The 19,020-nt window shown below is 31.3% G+C and overlaps 1 long non-coding RNA gene across 1 annotated transcript; it reads right to left on the bottom strand.

Moving 5' to 3' along the window:
• Nucleotides 1–985: 985 nt before the first annotated feature.
• LOC114759371 (uncharacterized) lies at nt 986–18,083 on the bottom strand. The gene is made up of 3 exons (XR_003741909.1): nt 18,004–18,083; nt 10,211–10,213; nt 986–996 (listed from the first exon to the last, which is right to left on the bottom strand). It is a non-coding gene; the product is annotated as an uncharacterized LOC114759371 (long non-coding RNA).
• Between the last annotated feature and the right edge of the window lie 937 nt (nt 18,084–19,020).

The raw sequence follows: 19,020 nt of genomic DNA, 5'->3' as shown, positions 1-19,020 counted from the left end.
GAAAAAGTCATGCAGCGAAAATTATGGGAAAAATTAATCTTTTCTTTTTGAAGTTTTGACTTCCTTATAACTTAGTACTTAAACTTTTGACTTACCTAAAACTCAATCCCTAATTTTTTTTAAGGTTAAGGTACAATTTTAACAATCAAGTTTTACGCAAATAGCATCTGGTACCATTTAGTTTTAGAGGGTGCAAAAGTAACCATAATCAGTTAAAAATAGAGCAATTCTCCTACTTCCGTTAACTGATCCAAACGTTCGTTATTTTTAATTTGGTGGGTCCTACTTTGACATCCACATCATTTATAGTATCCAATGGAAATTCTACAACTACCGTCCGTAGGTCTCATAGATTTTTCTCTTATTTTCTCTTTAGCCAAGATCCCCTTCCCTACCACCCATCTCTCTCTCTCATCTGTTAACATTATCTTCGACTTCTTTCATTCCCAAACATGCGGCTGCTAAACAGGGGAAAACAAGGTTCCTAATCAAAAGCCATATAATCTTCTATAAATACTAATAATTGCAACCAAAGTACAATGGTCCAGCTATACAGGATAAACAATATAAATCATCACCAACCAGAGTGTTCATGATCATCATGTACCCAAAAAAAATCCGTTCATGAAATGCTTTTTGGGCATTAGAGCTTTGCCATTGATAAACGCAAGAAGGATGAAGCCGCTCTATCATGACTTAACACGAACGATACATGGACGGCGAGATCCGCGAAGGACGAGAATGGTAGGCAGCAACGCTGGCGAGGATGGGACTTTGCGGGTATGATTCAGGTTTCAAACTTCAACCAGTAGGATTATACCCATAGAACACCCACTCTAACTAGCTTGGCGATGAGATGGCCGCTGAGATAGAAGACGACCAACGACTCTAAACCACAGAGCAATGTATCGTTTGAAGTGGAGCTAGAAAGGGTCAGAGGAATTTTTAATAGAAGGATCAGAAGGAAAATGACTGAGATCGGTTTGGGAGACTTGGCTAGGGAATGAAGAGCAAAAGCGAGAGATGAGATGGGACTCAGTGAAAGAAACGGTGGGCATGCGAGATGAGAGAGAAAGGGAGAAGGGGAGAGACGAGGGATGGGGAGAGAATTGAAAACCAGTGGGACCCACATATAAAAATAAACAGACGTTTGGGTCTGTTAACTGGAGTGGAAAAATTGCTCTCATTCTAAATGATCGTTGTTACATTTGCACCCTCTAAAACTAAATGGTGCCAAATGCTCTTCACGTAAAACTTGATTGTTAAAATTGTACCTTAATCCTTTTTTTTATCATTTATAAATTTGTCCTTTATCATCCAAAACTCACTGTGAGTCAGCATGGAGTCATCCTATGTGGGTAAAAATCGCTCATGTGTCTTCTAACTTAGCATTTTACATAAAATTAAAATAAAAAGACTGTTTTTTTTCCTTGAGATGCTAAGTGGTCTTGGCAGAGCTCAAACCATTAAGCGTGTGTTTTGATTGGCATTTCCACCATGAAATGCTCCTTGAAACATGTGGAACACTGGTTTGATGCTGGTTTGGAGATTTTAGGTTGTTTGAGTGGGCTTTTAACCCAATCAACTTCTGAGAAAAAAGTCAGATGCGTTGAGAAGCTAAGCGTCTATTTGGATCTCCGTTTTGAGGGGAAAATGTGCATGGGAAATTGTAAAACGCAAGTTGAAGAACTATTGGGAGAGAAAAGGTTGTTTGGGTTGGCTTCTTTCTTATCTAGCTTTTGCAGTCAAAGCTCAGCACGGTGAGAAGCTAGAAAAGCCCATCTACAATTACCATTCTCTCTCTTCTCCACTACACAGCATTTGAGGCTCGCTTTTTTACCCTTCTCTCTCTTCTCCTTCTAGCTTATGCAGCAAAAAGAGAGAAGAAAATGATTTTAACAAGGATTTCCTAATTTGTGCACCCATGGCTATTTGTATTTTTATAAATTTAATTTTAAAATTATATAAAATTTAATTTATATTCGTATTTATTCATTAAATATATTTCATAAACTAAAATGAATTTTCAAAATTTTCCCATTAATAAATTTTGTGTGTTAACTCTTTTTATTTTTATAATTTTTATTTTTATTTATTATTTTTCTTAAATTTATCAAATTCTACATGTGAGATATATGCTGTTCTCTCTCTCTGTGCTTCTTGATTTGCCCTGGGCCTCGATTGCTCTGGGAGTTTGCTTTCTGTCTTTGCTTTGCTTGTGTGTTATAGATTCAGATTTCCCATGAATTTGATTAATGTGATTGCAAATTCATTTGGGGCAAGGCAAACCGCACCAGATCAAGCATTGATGTAGTTTTTTTAGTTTCTGTGATAAACCCTTGTCGGTTTATTTCCTTAGTTGTGTGCTTTTAGTTATGCCCCAAAATAAAATTTCTCACCCTGGACTGTTAAATGAGTGTGCTTGTGGCAAAGCGCATTGTAATATATACTAAGGGGAATGAGTACATGCATGTAAGGGGAAAAAAACGGAGGAAAATACACTGCATTTCATCACTTCCATGCATCCTCTTACTAGGAATTTTTGCTGCTTATTTCATCCTCCCTTTACTTTCCAATTATTAATTTTTGAACATAGCAGACATGCCTGATTAACATAACCTGTTTTTATGTTTAGCTGGCTTCCAATGTTAAGTTCTGAGCTTATTGAGAACAATACTAAATTTATCAATCTAACAATCATCATTTTTTTTTCTATTCCCTTTTTCGTTGTCCTTCTCATAAAGTTTTCATTAACATGGAAATCTTTCTTGTGAGGTGGCAGATTTTTTACGAGGAAAAGAAGGAAGAGGAGGCGAAAGAAAAGACACGATGCTACTAATATTTCATAGTAAGAAAGTACTGTTGTAGCAATCAACAATCAAAGCAAGAGAAAGGAAAAGATAAATGCTTAATTAGGCATATCATTCTTTGTAACTTAAATAAGCATATCATTCTTTTTGTATAGGCATTGAGTATTAATAATGATATATTTTGAATTATATTGATTATTAACAACTTGGTTGTAAATGCTATGTCAAATTTTTCAGCAATGGAAAATTGACAAATGAGAGTGCCGAATTGACAAATTAACGTGTCAGTATTGACAAGTAAATGTGCCAAAAATAATAACTCACTTTATATCTGAACATCATACCAGGTTAAAATATATTATGACTAAAATGTATTATATAAGCATATCTAACTTGAAATTATGTGAGATCAAAATATATAACTTGAAATGAGGATATGTCATGACTTTATATTATATTTTTAACTACCAGGAATTGACTAGTGAGTGTTTATATTGATAAGTTAACATGCCAATATTGTCATACGAGTCCATTAACTAGAAATTAAAATAAATATTGTTTATGATAATTTATTATGTTTAGAATAAAAAACATAAAATTACTTAAAATCATAAATATTGTCGATGATATTTTATTATGTTTAGAATGTGCTTGTAATGACAAGGCAAGTGTTGACAAGTGAGAAAGCATGTAATGATGAGTGAGGCTGATTTACTGCCTGTTTGGATTCACATTTTAGCAGTGGTTAAACAGCTTTTAAAACTCAAAAGCACGTTTCACATATTATGAGATATTTGGATAAGCTTTTGTGCTATGTAACTTATAAGCCACAAGCTGGAATAAAAGGCAGAATCGCAGAAGTAGATTTTAAGTGCTTATGAATCGTGCTTTTGGGTTGTGTGCGTTTTGGTTTTTGTTTTTTTCCCCCCTCAATACCCTTGTCTGTGCGTGTACTATTTAATTATATAGTGTGTTTTTTGCTCCTCTTTTTGGCGCTAATCGCCTGTATATTTTTTTTTATTGATACATAAAAGACAGACACTTAAATTGAGGTTGGACTTGATATTTATGCAAAATTTGAATTTGAATTTTCATAATTAGATAGTATTATTTGATTCAAAAATTTTACATTATTTCTAATTTAAATACATTTTATCCATTAAATATAATTTTTTTGTTATTATGATAATTTAAAATTATTATATTTTGTAAATTCATAAAAGTCATACCTATTTTGGTCATTCCGCAATCTAAACTTACTTATCCAACTATAATCTAAACAATTTTCCACTTTACAAACTAACTTTTTAAAAGTCAATCTAAATATAAATCACATTACCTAATCTAACTTTTCTAAAAATCAAATTGAAAATAAGTTACTGTTTTTACCGTTAATCCAAACAAACCCTTAAATGACAAGGGCACTTTACTTTAGAATATATAATTGTCAATTTCAATTGACTTGTTATCATTGCAAACAATTTCACTTGTCTGATAAGTAAGTTATAATCCATTGTGAATATATTGGTTTTGTATGTTGTAATTAGATGTGTTACAATGCAACTTCAATGGAATGAAAATATAAGTCTCTTTTCTAAATCGTTGTACACAACTTTTGGTACTACTTCACTTGGGACAGGTTTGAAAATTTGTATTACTTTATTTTGCCAGACTAAAAATTGCCATTACTTAACATATTTATAAGCAAATGTATTATATAAGTATATGTAACTTGAAATAATTGCATCATAATTTTATATCATATTTTTAACAGTAAGGAATTGACAAATAAAAGTGCCTGTGCTGATGAGATACGATGTTAGTATTAACAAGTGAACGTGTTAGAAATAACTACTCACTTTATAACCAAATGACAAGAGTTAAGGGTCAAAAATACTCATAAAAATATATCAAAAGTTTATTTAACACCATGAACGTTTTTTAGGTTCAAATCTACCAATCAAAGTTTAAAAAGAGTCAATAATATTAGCGCCATTAATGTCCATTCTTTTAGCAGTGGGGCCAACAATTTTTTTAATAAAAGTACCAAAATATCCTAAATTAAAACAAAAAAAAATTAAGGGTAAAAAATATCCATAAACTTATACCAAAAGTTCACCTAAAACCATATAATTTTTACTGAACCAAAATACTCTAATCTTGAAGGGCTATTGCATTAGAGTGTATTAGAAATTATTAATTATAATAAATTTTTATATCCCAATCTTTATAATTAAAAAAATATTATTAATGGTTTTTTTAAAAATTTTCATCTGCAACAAATTTTTTTCTTTTAATAAAAACTAGCCAATTGTTACAGTTATCATATTAACTGTTATGGCTGAAAATATTTTAATAGCATAAATATTATACATAATAATTAAATTTTTTTTGGTAACTTATCATATTTTATATTTTAACATCATTATTACTGATCCCTGAATGTTTTAATTCCAAAGAATTCTTAAATAAATTTAACAAAATAAATATTTATATTTTAATGCTTTGATTAATATTCATTTGATACTTTCATATTTTTAATTCAATTTAAAAAATTTAATTAATTCTCGAATAAAATTATATGAGGATGCTTTAAAGTTTGATTGAAATAAAGAATATGAATCCATATTATAAGGGGGCAGACTTTTTTCTTAGAAGGGAGATGAGCTAAGAAGACCATCAACAGGTTAGAGGTAGATAGTTGTTTTTTTTTCTTTTTATTGGGAGTATTTTGGTACTTTAATTAAAAATAGTGGATCTCACAATTAAAAGTGACTTTAAATTTTCTCAAAGAATTGAATATAAACATTAAAAAATTTAAATTAATTGTTAAATTTGATAACATAGACAGGAGGATAACCACACAACTCAATATGCCATTGGTACAAATAACTTGTTTTTAAAAGATGCTTATAATGTCTTCTAAAAGAAAAGATTGGAGACACAAACAACTTATCTTTAAAAAGTAATTTAATTCAAGCTTAAGCTTTTTTACACGAGTTAGTTTAAATATAAAAATGTATTATAATTAATAACCTCTAGCACACTCTAATGTAGTAGCCCTTCAAGATTGGGAGTATTTTGGTATTTTTATTTAAAATTTTATGGTGTTTAGTGAACTTTTGGTATAAGTTCATAGGTATTTTTTACCCTTAACTATTTTTTTTTGTTTTAATTGCAGATATTTTAGTACTTTCATTAAAAAAGTGGGCCCCACTGCTTGAAAAATGGATGCTAACATTGCTGGCATTATTATCGTTTTTTAAAACTTCAATTGATATATTTGAACCCAAAGAAAGTTCATAATATTGGGTAAGTTTTTGATATATTTTCATAGGTATTTTTTTATCCTTAACTCAAATGACAATTCATATTATTTTAAAATAATTAACTTCTTCAAAATACAACCGTTTTAAATGATCATATATAACTTAAAGAGTATACATTGCGTTCATTGCCTAAAACATAATTAAATTTTCAAATGAAACTCTACAAATCAAATTAATATAATGAAATTTCAAAAACCAACCCAGGGTGCTTGTAATAACAATTGTAGGTACCAACATTAACAAAACTTTCAACATCATAAAAATGACAAGTTAAGGTGCAAGTATTAACAGTTGTCACTGTATATATTAACACCTAATATCAATGTGCACCATATACTTGCTATTAATAATTAAACTAGCTATATTAACAACTATTGTGACATGTATTAATGAGTAAGGGTATCAACAAGGGTAATGAGGTCTTTTTACATTTTTATTAAATTACAATCTCTTACACTTTGGTCTCTTTGGGACTTCTAATTATGAGACCTTTTTGCCGTATTCTTTATTCCTTGGGACCTTATTGAAATTTTCCTAGGTTAATTGTAACCTTAACTACTTTTGTACGTATATAATCCTCAATAGGCCATAGGACTAGATACCTTTCGGCTGCTTTGACTCATCTTTACCTAATTTTGTTCTCTTAGTTCAACCTTAGGTTTCAAGTGAATAATAAATAAATAAATAACAGGATGAAAAGCTAATTTTGAAATAAAATTAAATAAATTATGTATTAAATCATTTTATAACTAAATAATTGATAACTGATTGATTAGCCCATTGGATGAAAATTGAAATTGTAATGACAAAGCTGATGGCACCGCAATATGTACTGAATTGTATTTTTTTTTCCCCTCACCTATTATGTGTTATTTCATCTACCCTTTTTTGGCCAACGCAAAGTTTTTTTTTCTCTCTATATATTTATCCTGTATATGTAAAATTACTTAAAATAAGCCAACCTGCTAGTATTGCCGTGAAACCTCAGGGTGCCAAATTAATATTGAAACCAAATCTCCTATTCCTACAAATGTTGTATTGCATGGGAGACAAAGATCATGTGTTTTTTTTTTTTTAATACACTACTACAGCAGACACTTTTTATTTCTATTCTGGAAGACTTTTTACCTCAAAATTGAGGGGACATAAAAAAAAAAAAACAAAAGAAACATAGTAAGTATCTCACATTTCATCTCTGTTTTGAACAGACAACATGAAAAGTGGATTTGTTGTTATAGTTTATATTTGTTGGACAGCTTCTCTATATGCAGTCGATTTGTTAATTCCAAAATAGGCTGATTAATAATGGAGCTTTGTGCATAAACATTTCAATCAAAGAATGTTACATAGTGGCAGTGAATTGTGACAATTCAAATTGCACAGATTATAAAATTAATATTTTAAGGTTTTGCATCAAGATATGGCGTTACTTCTATATATTCTAGTGGGCAACTTACTCTATCTTTTTTTTTTTAATGGCGGAATTAGCGATGAAAATTCTGTCATTAAAAATTTTGATAGTCACAATCTAAGGTGCAAGCATTGACTAGTAAAAGTGCTTGCAATAACAAATGATAGTGCCTAGATTGACAAGTCGTTTATATTAGAAATTAAAATTTATCCACCACATTATGTATAAAAAAGATTATATGAATATATATATAACTGCACATTATTATATAAGAAAATATGACTTTATATTATATTTTTAGCAGCTCAAAAATGACAACTTAAAATATAAGGATTGACAAGTAAGAGTGTCTGAAATAGCAACTGATACTTCTTGAGAGGAGAAGTCATTTATATCAAAGTTAACTTATCCATTAGATTGTATCTAAAATGGATTATATAAACATATGCAACTCTATATCATAATTGTATAACTTGATATCATATTACATAGGAAAATATAACTTTATATCATACTTTTAGCAATATGGAAATGACAATTTAAAGAGCAAGGATTGATAAGTAAGAGTGCTTGGAAAGACAAGTGGTAGTGTGTGTTATAATAAGTCAATAATATCATAATCTAAATTTTATCCATCAAATTACGAGTATATGTAACTTCATATCTATATCATAATATATTAAGGACCGGAGGTAGTACTACATTATGCACTGAGTTGATCTCAAGAAAACGTCAACGCACTCGCGACTTCACAGCAAATTCCCGATTCCAGCCAAGTTGGCAGCGATTTCTACTCCTTCTGAGTCTACAAGCTAACCGGCACGAAAGGAAGAGATGTGATCATGGAAGCAAGTATTTCTGTTTCGACATTTATATAAAATGCAATAACTTTACATGATGGTCGTTACCAACAAATCGACACATTCTTCTGTTTATTTATATAAAATGCGATAACCTTAAGTGACAATTTTATACTATAGAACTGCCATGTATTTTCTTTTTTATATATATTTATATGTATAAGGGGCACTAGCCCCTTTTACAAAATATATTTCTTAAAAACTTAAAAAAAACCTAAAATCACAAAATATATAAAATAAAACTAAAAAAACACCAAAAAAAAGTTAAAAAAAACTCCCAGTGATTGTAAATTCAACATTCGCGCCAGTTTGACATAGTCTAAGAGGGAAGTGAAAGGTTCAGAAGTGCTTTACGTGACAGTTGTATTTTAAAACCATCATATTTTGTTTTGTAGAAACTTAAATTAATTTCTTCACAACAAAAAGGCGATGGTGTTGAAAGGAAACCGTCACATATTTTTAAATAATGCATGAGTTTCAATTATGACCGTCATGATTTGTTAGCATGATCTCTGCCTCACGATAGGTGACTGTCTTTGTATTTAACTTTTACGCATTGAGCGACATATATTTGAAAATCTATAGTAATGATTTACATGGTTTTTATCCTCTTCATACAAAGTCTAATGTCTCTAAATCTTTTCTATTATTTCAAAAGCATGTTGAAAATTTGTTTAATACCAAGATAAAATTTATACAATATGATAACGAAGGTGAACTTCAAGTATAACATCTTGACTTTTAATCAAGGATTTAGATGTGTTTAGGTTCAAATTAATCATGATCCCGAGGTGTTTAAATGGACGTTTGAAGTGTGGGAATTGATCCGAAGTTAGAATAAGGCTGGTAAATTTTTCATTTGTAATTAATATGTAGAAAATTTGTGGCACTTTTTTAAAAGAATACCATTATCATTTAATGATCAAAGTCCCATGCGCATAGATAAAGATAACCCAATGATGAGAGCCTTTGTCGTTCACCTTGGGGTTCCCAATCAAAAATAAATCCAAGCATTGCAATATAGTGCAAAACTCGGGTCGTTTCACTTTGAAGAACCTTTATTTGAAATCCTAAGCAACTAAGTATCAAAAATAAAAAATTGACTTGAAAAGGGATTGATTTTCTTGTCCTGATTGGCAAAATTTAAAAGGATGCAAAATGAGTAAATAATTTTTGGATTTTTAGTTTATAAAATGGATATGAATGAGAATTAACAAGTGACAGCAAATGGAAAAGCAATCCTCTAGCACAATGATTAAGGCTATCATTACTTCAATTAATTTGGGAGTTAGCTAAATTCAAAAGACTCTAAGGGCCACCTCCTAGACTCGGTTTAATTAGAATAATCAACACCAAGCCACCTTGCATATTAATTATTCACAATTAAACTATTTCAGCACAATTAGCCAAAAAGAAAATCAAAGAAAAGCAATTAACATTTTTAGTCCAATAACCAAGCCACCTTAAATTACCACTAAATGTTCATAATAATTTCAAAACATAGTCTGACCCAGTACAATGTAAAGAAATTAAAGCTAATCACAGCATAATGTTAAATGCTAATCAAAGATTCCAACAACTACAACCAATCTCAATACAAATATAAATCATCACAGTCTATTCAAATATTATAAAATTCATTCTAAGACCTAGAAATCACAATTATAATGAAAGAAGTAAAGATTAAAAGAGTTGAAACTCCCCTTTAAAGCTCTAAGTTCAAGCCATAACCATTGCTCTAGAGAATTGGAAGTCAGCCACGGTTTGTCATAGTGAATGCCACAATCAACATTCTGCTACAAGCTACCATGGAGGAACGCCGAAGAGGAAAAGATATTAGTGACAGTGAGTTATTGGGATCTGACTGCAGCTTCACGTTCTCTGCTTTGCTCCCTCTGGTTCTGTCACTCTCGCCGTCTTCTCTCTGCCACCAGTGAGAAGACGCAGAGAAGATGAATGGAGATGATGATGAATAGTGCCGTCGCTCTCCTTACTGTGCCTCCAGCTCGCTTGCGTCTCTGTGTCTGTTTCGTATCAGCTTGTGTGTCCGCCGTCTCTGCTTCCTCGCGTGTGCGTTGCTCTCCGGATGAAGGTGATGAATTATTGGATATTAGGGGTTATTAGGTGGGTGGGGAGCAAAACGCAACGTTTTGCTCCCTTTTTTTTAATTATTTTTTAATTATTTTTTTCTTTTTTTTAAATTTTTATTTTTATTTTTAAATCTTCCAAAAACCTGCAAATAAAATTCAAGGATAAGGTAGCATTAATTGTCCTCAAAAATCAATTAGTCACAATTAAACCAAAATATATCAATTTTACCCCTATAAAATAATAATTCAAAATAAAACATATTAAATCAATTAACAATCAATTAAGGTCAAGAGGGACTAATTAAGTTGACAAAACCCATATAAAATATATCAAAATATATAAAAATAATTGAGTTTGTCACCCAATAAATAGAAGTATTATTCGAAACAAAAATTTATCATTGAAGACAGCAGGGAATGAGTCCTCATAGAACCAAATCAAAATCATCAAATAGACTTTATATTTGGGACTAAAATTTTCTTAGAAAATAAATGCATATGAATAAGTACTACTTTTCTTGTAAATTCTAACTCGCTTAATTAAAATAAAATTAAAAGGTAACACATCCAAAGTAAAATTTAGAAAAATAAGAGTGCATTTCTTTGCTCACAGTCTCACACACAGTTAATATTCCATTTGATAATTTGTTCGATATTCCTCGACAAACGATAACTGGAGAGAGAAAGGCAGAACAAAGTTGGAAATAACGTAACTGAACAGCATTGTCAATCATTATTGAGATGAATTGTGAGCAAGGGGTATCATAAAAAGAAGTCTCATAGTTAAATAAAAAGGAAGTAAGAGGTATATAGGAAGAAATTGTATTACATGAAGCTTTTTTTTTACTTAGTTATGTGATAATTTAGAGTACTAATTTGAGTTTTATTGGATCCAACGGCCCAAAAAAAAAAAGAACTTGAATAGAAAAGAAAGATAATTCATATTTAATCTAAGCCATGCATATACTGAGAGGTAGGAAAATAGAAGTGAATTATGAAACATGTTGTCTGTATATTATTTTGGCTTAGTTGCCAGTTTTCTACATACCAAATCATTTATTACATCTATTGCTAGGCTTTAAACCAACAATAATTATTCATTTTATTCAACTCTAAATGTCCAAAAAGTATACTGCGAATAGATGATGAAATCTCGTCGCACTAATGGACAATAACCATCGCCGTCTCCTCCTTCCTCAGGAAATCAGCCAAGTTGCCCTATTGACGCCCTTAAGTTAGGTGTCTGCGCCACCCAGTTGGGTACCGTCAACGTCCAACTCGGCAAGAGCCATTGCTGTCCCCATCTTAACGGCCTCGTCGACCTCGAAGCCGCCGCCTGCCTCTGCACGGCCATTAGAGTCAATGTTTTAGGCATCAACCTTAACGTTTCCCATACCTTGAGCACGATTCTCAGCACCTGTGGCAGAAGCGTCCCCAGGGGCTTTCAGTGTGCTTAATTATTCAACAGATATATATGTATCATCACTGTCTCCACTACACTATCCTCATCAAGTTCTATTCTTGGTGACAAATAAATTATATCAACAAAAAGTTTATGGTGACCTATGATTCCCCTTTCTATGAATAAATGTACAATAAAGGACCAATGTTCTAATTTAGGTATAACTGCTATTGAATGAAAAAAGGAGTTTCTCTTTACTGGTAAATAATTATCAATTATTAATATTAACACTAAAATATAAAGTACAAGAAGAAGTGCCAAATACCAACAGGGTTTCTCCAGGTCTGTCGATCTATAATATTTTTTAATCCAGCGAAATTTTCATCGATTCTATTTTTCTATGATTTTTATCTCCGTTGAAGAAACTTTTATTTGCATTATCCGTTATGTGCCAAATACCAACAGGGTTAATAATAGCAAGGTTACATTAAGTGGAATTAATCAACACGTTCTAGACTTTTGGCAAAACAGCATATAGCCAATAAACGGACAAAATTGTGGGAGGAGAGGAGGCGAAAAGAAGGAAATTTAATAAACAAAGAGCATTCTGTTACCTATGTTTGGTATGAGTAGAATGGAAGGGAGGACAAGGAAAGGAAAATTTTAGTGAGTTAGATGTATAGAATTAGAGTCCCTTCGGGGACATCCGATAAGATGTATAGAATTAGAGAATTGAGGTTTTAAAATTTTTATAAAAAGAAGATAAAAGATAAAAGATTAGTAATAAAAATTAATTTATCCTCACTTTTTTAATTTTTTAAATAAAGCTCATTAAAGTTTTTTCTTGCCTCCCTTTCCGCCAAAGGGATAATAATGTTCTAATTATTGTCTTTACCCGTTTTTGAGGAATACAGAACAAATTACAAAATGGAATATTAACTGTGTTAGCAAAGAAATGCACTCTAATTTTTCTAAATTTTTTTTCTAGACGTGTTACCTTTTAATTTTATTTAAACTAAGCGAGTTAGAAACTTAGAATTGACGAGAAAAATAATACTTATTCACATCTATTTTTTGGGAAAATTCTGATGTGCCGAATTTCCTGCATTAATTACCAAATTAATTTCATCAATTGATTATACAGAACTATTTGCATGTACAAATCAATTCCCCAGGTCCTAAATATAAGGTCTATTTGATGATTTTGATTTGGTTCTAAATATGATAACTCATTTTCTGTTGTCTCCAATAATTATTTTTTGTTTCCAATAATACCTCTGTTTATTGGGTTATCTTTATCCATGCGCATTAAACTTTAATCATTAACTGATAATGATATTAAAAAAAAAAAAGTGCCAACCTTAATCTAACACATGATCAGTCCTCCGCAACTTCAAACATCCATTTAAACATGTCAAGATCTTGATTAATTTAAACTCTAAACACATCTAATTTTTTTATTAAAAATCAGGATGTTACATTTGGTGTTGGCCTCCATTATCAGATTGTATAAATTTTAGGGAGAAATAGAGAGAATGACCAATAGGGAGTGATATTTATGAGAGAGGATCATAAAAATTAAAATTATTTAAAAGGACCAAATATTCCAATATAAATCTAAAAATACCATATTGTCCCTATCCAAACCTCTTATGTCTTCTATATTCCCTCCTACATTTTATTCTTAAAATTAATACGAATTAATAAATTTTACTAAATTAAACCTGATTTCTCTTAAAGCTTACAACCTGTGCAAAAATTAATTCAAAAATATGCAGACATTGTTCAGTGATGTGAAAATTAAAATTTTGAAAAAATTAGAAAATAAAAGTTATATAATTTTATTATAATTTATATTATTATATAATTTATTATATACACAATTTTTACAAAATAAAAAATTTGTATAATTAATTTTTTATTTTATGAGAAATTTATTTCAGATTTAAAATAACAAATTATTATAATTTTATAAGACCCCTCCTCAAAATCATTTAACAAAAGCGACGTAATTATATGATATATTAATATAAATAAAATATAAGATATAAAAATTAAAATTAACAAATATAAAAGAAGTTGTATTTCACTTAAACGAATTACAACAAGGGGATATATCCCAAACAAATATAAACTAATTTTTTGTGCATATATGATTTTGGAGCGAATTAAGCATCAAGTACTATTATTGCAGGTCAAATTATTTGAGATATTATGGAGTTATTGATATATTACCTCTAGTCCTTAATATAAGAGTTCATTTGTCTTTTATTTTAATCCTAAATATAAGACTTCAATCCCTTTTGTCTCACATATTTATCTATTTTTTTTTAAGATAGTCCTTGTAATAATAGTAGTTCTAGCCAATACATTTGATTGACAAAGATATTTTAGAAAAGACAACACATATTTATTACAAATAATTAACTTAACTAATTTTTTAATCTACTCAAATTAGTCAACTAGCTTTTATATTAAAAATCAGATGTAGTATTAATTAATATAATTGTGTGTGTATATATGAGTGTGTGTATCTACTTCCTCCAATGCCATCATCTTTTACTCTTCTTTAACTTCTTCCTGCCTAGCTATTACATCCTTAAGAATGGGTAACTGTTGACACCTCTGGTCCTTCATCATTCATCGTAGCAACTTATGATCCCATGTGCGTGTACATCAATCTTTATTGTTTATACCCATGCGTTCTTCTATTAGGGGTGATTTCAAGTACTGGGCTGTGACGTAATTTTGTGACTTGTTTGATATTGCTTGCTTAGATGATTGACAAATATTCATTCCTTGTCCATATTCTCCATCTAGCATAAATCATTTAGAAGAAAATGCCAAAAATCAATGCGCAACAATATTCGGTATATACGGTACGAACCACCCAAACAGCTGAGAACATTTTTAAACAATAAAAAAGAAAAAATAAAAAAACTACTAACCTTAACAAGAATCCCGAAATGAGTCACAAACCAGCTAGTAACACAAGAGCTCTCACAAATGTACAAATGCACAGATTAGATCGACTAGCAGAAAAACAATACAATAACCAACCACATTTCAAAAGAAGAAAAAGGAAAAAAGGGGCAAATAAATGAGTAGCTTAAAACTTACAACACAAAAATAATGGAGAAAGATGATCAAAGAAGTTAACGATAGAGAACAAAAGGTGAGCCATAAATCTTCCCTAGAAAAAAAGACACGAAACTCCATCGTTAAAACCACTTCATTGACGGTTCGGATAATTCATTCAATGGCAAACGAAGGTTTGTTTGGCCGGAATGGTGGGGTTACTTCTTAAACCTAGCGACATGCATTTTTGTTTAAACTTTACGTGACGGTTTACTTTAAACAACCGCTACATATTATGACTATCCTTTTAAATGAAGTGCAACAAATTTAGTGATGATAATCCTTAGATGACCGACAAGTATTTCTGTTTCGACACTTATATAAAATGCAATAACTTTACATGATGGTCGTTACCAACAAATCGACACATTCTTCTGTTTATTTATATTAAATGCGATAACCTTAAGTGACAATTTTATACTATAGAACTGCCATGTTTTTTTCTTTTTTATATATATTTATATGTATAAGGGGCACTAGCCTCTTTTACAAAATATATTTCTTAAAAACTTAAAAAAAAAAACCTAAAAAATTTATAAAAAAAAACCTAAAATCCCAAAATATATAAAATAAAACTAAAAAAACACCCAAAAAAAGTTTTAAAAAACTCCCAGTGATTGTAAATTCAACATTCGCGCCAGTTTGACATAGTCTAAGAGGGAAGTGAAAGGTTCAGACGTGCTTTACGTGACAGTTGTATTTTAAAACCATCATATTTTGTTTTGTAGAAACTTAAATTAATTTCTTCACAACAAAAAGGCGATGGTGTTGAAAGGAAACCGTCACATATTTTTAAATAATGCATGAGTTTCAATTATGACCGTCATGATTTGTTAGCATGATCTCCGCCTCACGATAGGTGACTGTCTTTGTATTTAACTGTTACGCATTGAGCGACATATATTTGAAAATCTATAGTAATGATTTACATGGTTTTTATCCTCTTCATACAAAGTCTAATGTCTCTAAATCTTTTCTATTATTTCAAAAGCATGTTGAAAATTTGTTTAATACCAAGATAAAATTTATACAATATGATAATGAAGGTGAACTTCAAGTATAACATCTTGATTTTTAATCAAGGATTTATATGTGTTTAGGTTTAAATTAATCATGATCCCGAGGTGTTTAAATGGATGTTTGAAGTGTGGGAATTGATCCGAAGTTAGAATAAGGTTGGTAAATTTTTTATTTGTAATTAATATGTAGAAAATTTGTGTCACTTTTTTAAAAGAATACCATTATCATTTAATGATCAAAGTCCCATGCGCATAGATAAAGATAACCCAATAAATAGAAGTATTATTCGAAACAAAAATTTATCATTGAAGACAGCAGGGAATGAGTCCTCATAGTTAGAACCAAATCAAAATCATCAAATAGACTTTATATTTAGGACTAAAATTTTCTTAAAAAATAAACGCATATGAATAAGTACTACTTTTCTTGTAAATTCTAACCCGCTTAATTAAAATAAAATTAAAAGGTAACACATCCAAAATAAAATTTAGAAAAATAAGAGTGTATTTCTTTGCTCACAGTCTCACACAGTTAATATTCCATTTGATAATTTGTTCTATATTCCTCGACAACAGGTAAAGACAATAAATGGAGAGAAAGGCAGAACAAAGTTGGAAATAACGTAACTGAACAGCATTGTCAATCATTATTGAGATGAATTGTGAGCAAGGGGTATCATAAAAAGAAGTCTCATATTTAAATAAGAAGGAAGAAAGAGGTATATAGGAAGAAATTGTATTACATGAAGCTTTTTTTTACTTAGTTATGTGATAATTTAGAGTACTAATTTGAGTTTTATGTGATATTGGAAAGAACTTGAATAGAAAAGAAAGATAATTCATATTTAATCTAAGCCATGCATACACTGAGAGGTAGGAAAATAGAAGTGAATTATGAAACATGTTGTCTGTATATTATTTTGGCTTAGTTGCCAGTTTTCTACATACCAAATCATTTATTACATCTATTGCTAGGCTTTAAACCAACAATAATTATTCATTTTATTCAACTCTAAATGTCCAAAAAGTATACTGCGAATAAATCACGAAATCTCGTCGCACTAATGGCGAAAATGGCACACAATTTGACTTTTATAATTGTCGCCAATAGTCTAAGAAGCACTAATAAGAAGTCAACACAACCTTCCTTCTATATTTCCATATTCATGTGAATGACTTAAGATCATATCATTTTAAAGAAGAAAACCCGCCATTATTATCCTCCAAATCTCTACAGAGAATGACAACTCTAATGAATGAGTGAGGATATTTGTGTCTTTTTTGTTTTTTTACAAGTGAGGATATTTGTGTCCCTGTCGAGTCGGAATCATAAAGGTTAAGTACTCCCAACAAGTGCGCTTATCGAGATTTAAACTTATGTTGTTGTAAATTGATAATTAAGGAATATATCGTTGTAAATGTGACGAATTTTATAACCATAAATATCTGTGTGGCTTTTTAGCCATAAAATCTACTTTTATTATGATAAAGACTTTGAATGTCTTTTTTTTTTTCCTGGGTTGCGTCTCTATATCAAGCATAAGTGTTATAGTTACACAGTTTTGCATTTTGTAAAATAAAGACAAATCTATGGTATTGGAACATTCAAATAATCTTAACCGTACCTTTGATTACAAAAAAAAAATATCCAAATCATCCGCCAAATTTATTCAATTATATCACCTTGTTAGGCAATTTACATCAAAGATGTAGGCAAAAAAAGAACATGCACTAGACATTTTAAGTCACTGCTACAATAATTTCAGAATCCGACTCAGCTTTACATTAAAAAAAAAAACATAAAGAGGGATGCTCTCTCCTATAAAAGCCCCATCATATCTCACAAAACTCCTCACCGTTCAAAAGCCAAGTATCACAAAAATCCAAGTGACAAAAACTAGAAGAATGGCTTCCAAGTCTGCCCTTGTCCTCTGTGTCGTCAACCCCCTCTTCTTCACAATGGTAACCTCCACCTATGCGCAATTACCATCGCCATCTCCTCCTTCCTCAGGAAATCAGCCGAGTTGCCCTATGGACGCCCTTAAGTTAGGTGTTTGCGCCAACATGTTGGGTACCGTCAACGTCCAACTCGGCAAGAGCGATTGCTGTCCCCATCTTAACGGCCTCGTTGACCTCGAAGCCGCCGCCTGCCTCTGCACGGCCATTAGAGCCAATGTTTTAGGCATCAAAGACAGAATTAAGAACGACAATCTGTAGGGAGCAAGAATATGTTGATGGCACGATAAATAATGATGTGCTGTAGGGTTGCTTTTATATATACGCAGAGAAGTACATGTAGTTGACGGTGAGAGTCTGTCAACAGATCTTAGAGAGATTTTAGGAGTGATTCGTGGGAAGTTACAGATACAAAGATTACATCATAACTAATAGATCATAACAAACAGATAGTTCCAGATTATTCTCTAACACGCCCCCTCAAACGAGAGGGTGTAACTAGCAGCCCGAGTTTGCTGTGAAAACGTTGGAACTGAGACCATGGCAGAGGCTTCGTTAGACTGTCAGCCACTTGGTGTGTAGTAGGGAGACGTATCGAACATCGATGAGATTGGACAACACCATGTCGCAAATAAAATGCACGTCGATCTCGATATGTTTACTTCTCAAATGATGAACGGGATTTCCAGCTACAGCTCGAGCACTCTGACTTATTATCACACCACACACATGGAGGGCCGTTTTTAAGAAGAGGCCAAGCTCAGATAGCAGGGAACGATCCATTTGACTTCGGCAGCTCTCCGTCGCTAAGGCTCTGTACTCAGACTCTGTGCTTGACCTTGCCACAGCTTGTTGCTTTCAGAGAGGACCATGAGACTAGCGTGCCACCTAAATAAGTGCATAAGTCTGCCACAGACTTTCTGTCATCGGTGTCCGTAGCCCCATCTACGTCAGTGTACACGTAGAGCTGTAATGACTTGAAGGGTTTTAAGTGAAGGCTGAGGC

This window comes from Neltuma alba, unplaced genomic scaffold (genome assembly GCF_004799145.2).
Source record: "Neltuma alba isolate B1F8T4 unplaced genomic scaffold, ASM479914v2 tig00010835_pilon, whole genome shotgun sequence".
Lineage (NCBI taxonomy): Eukaryota > Viridiplantae > Streptophyta > Magnoliopsida > Fabales > Fabaceae > Neltuma > Neltuma alba.
This window is presented reverse-complemented; position numbering and strand designations above follow the sequence as displayed.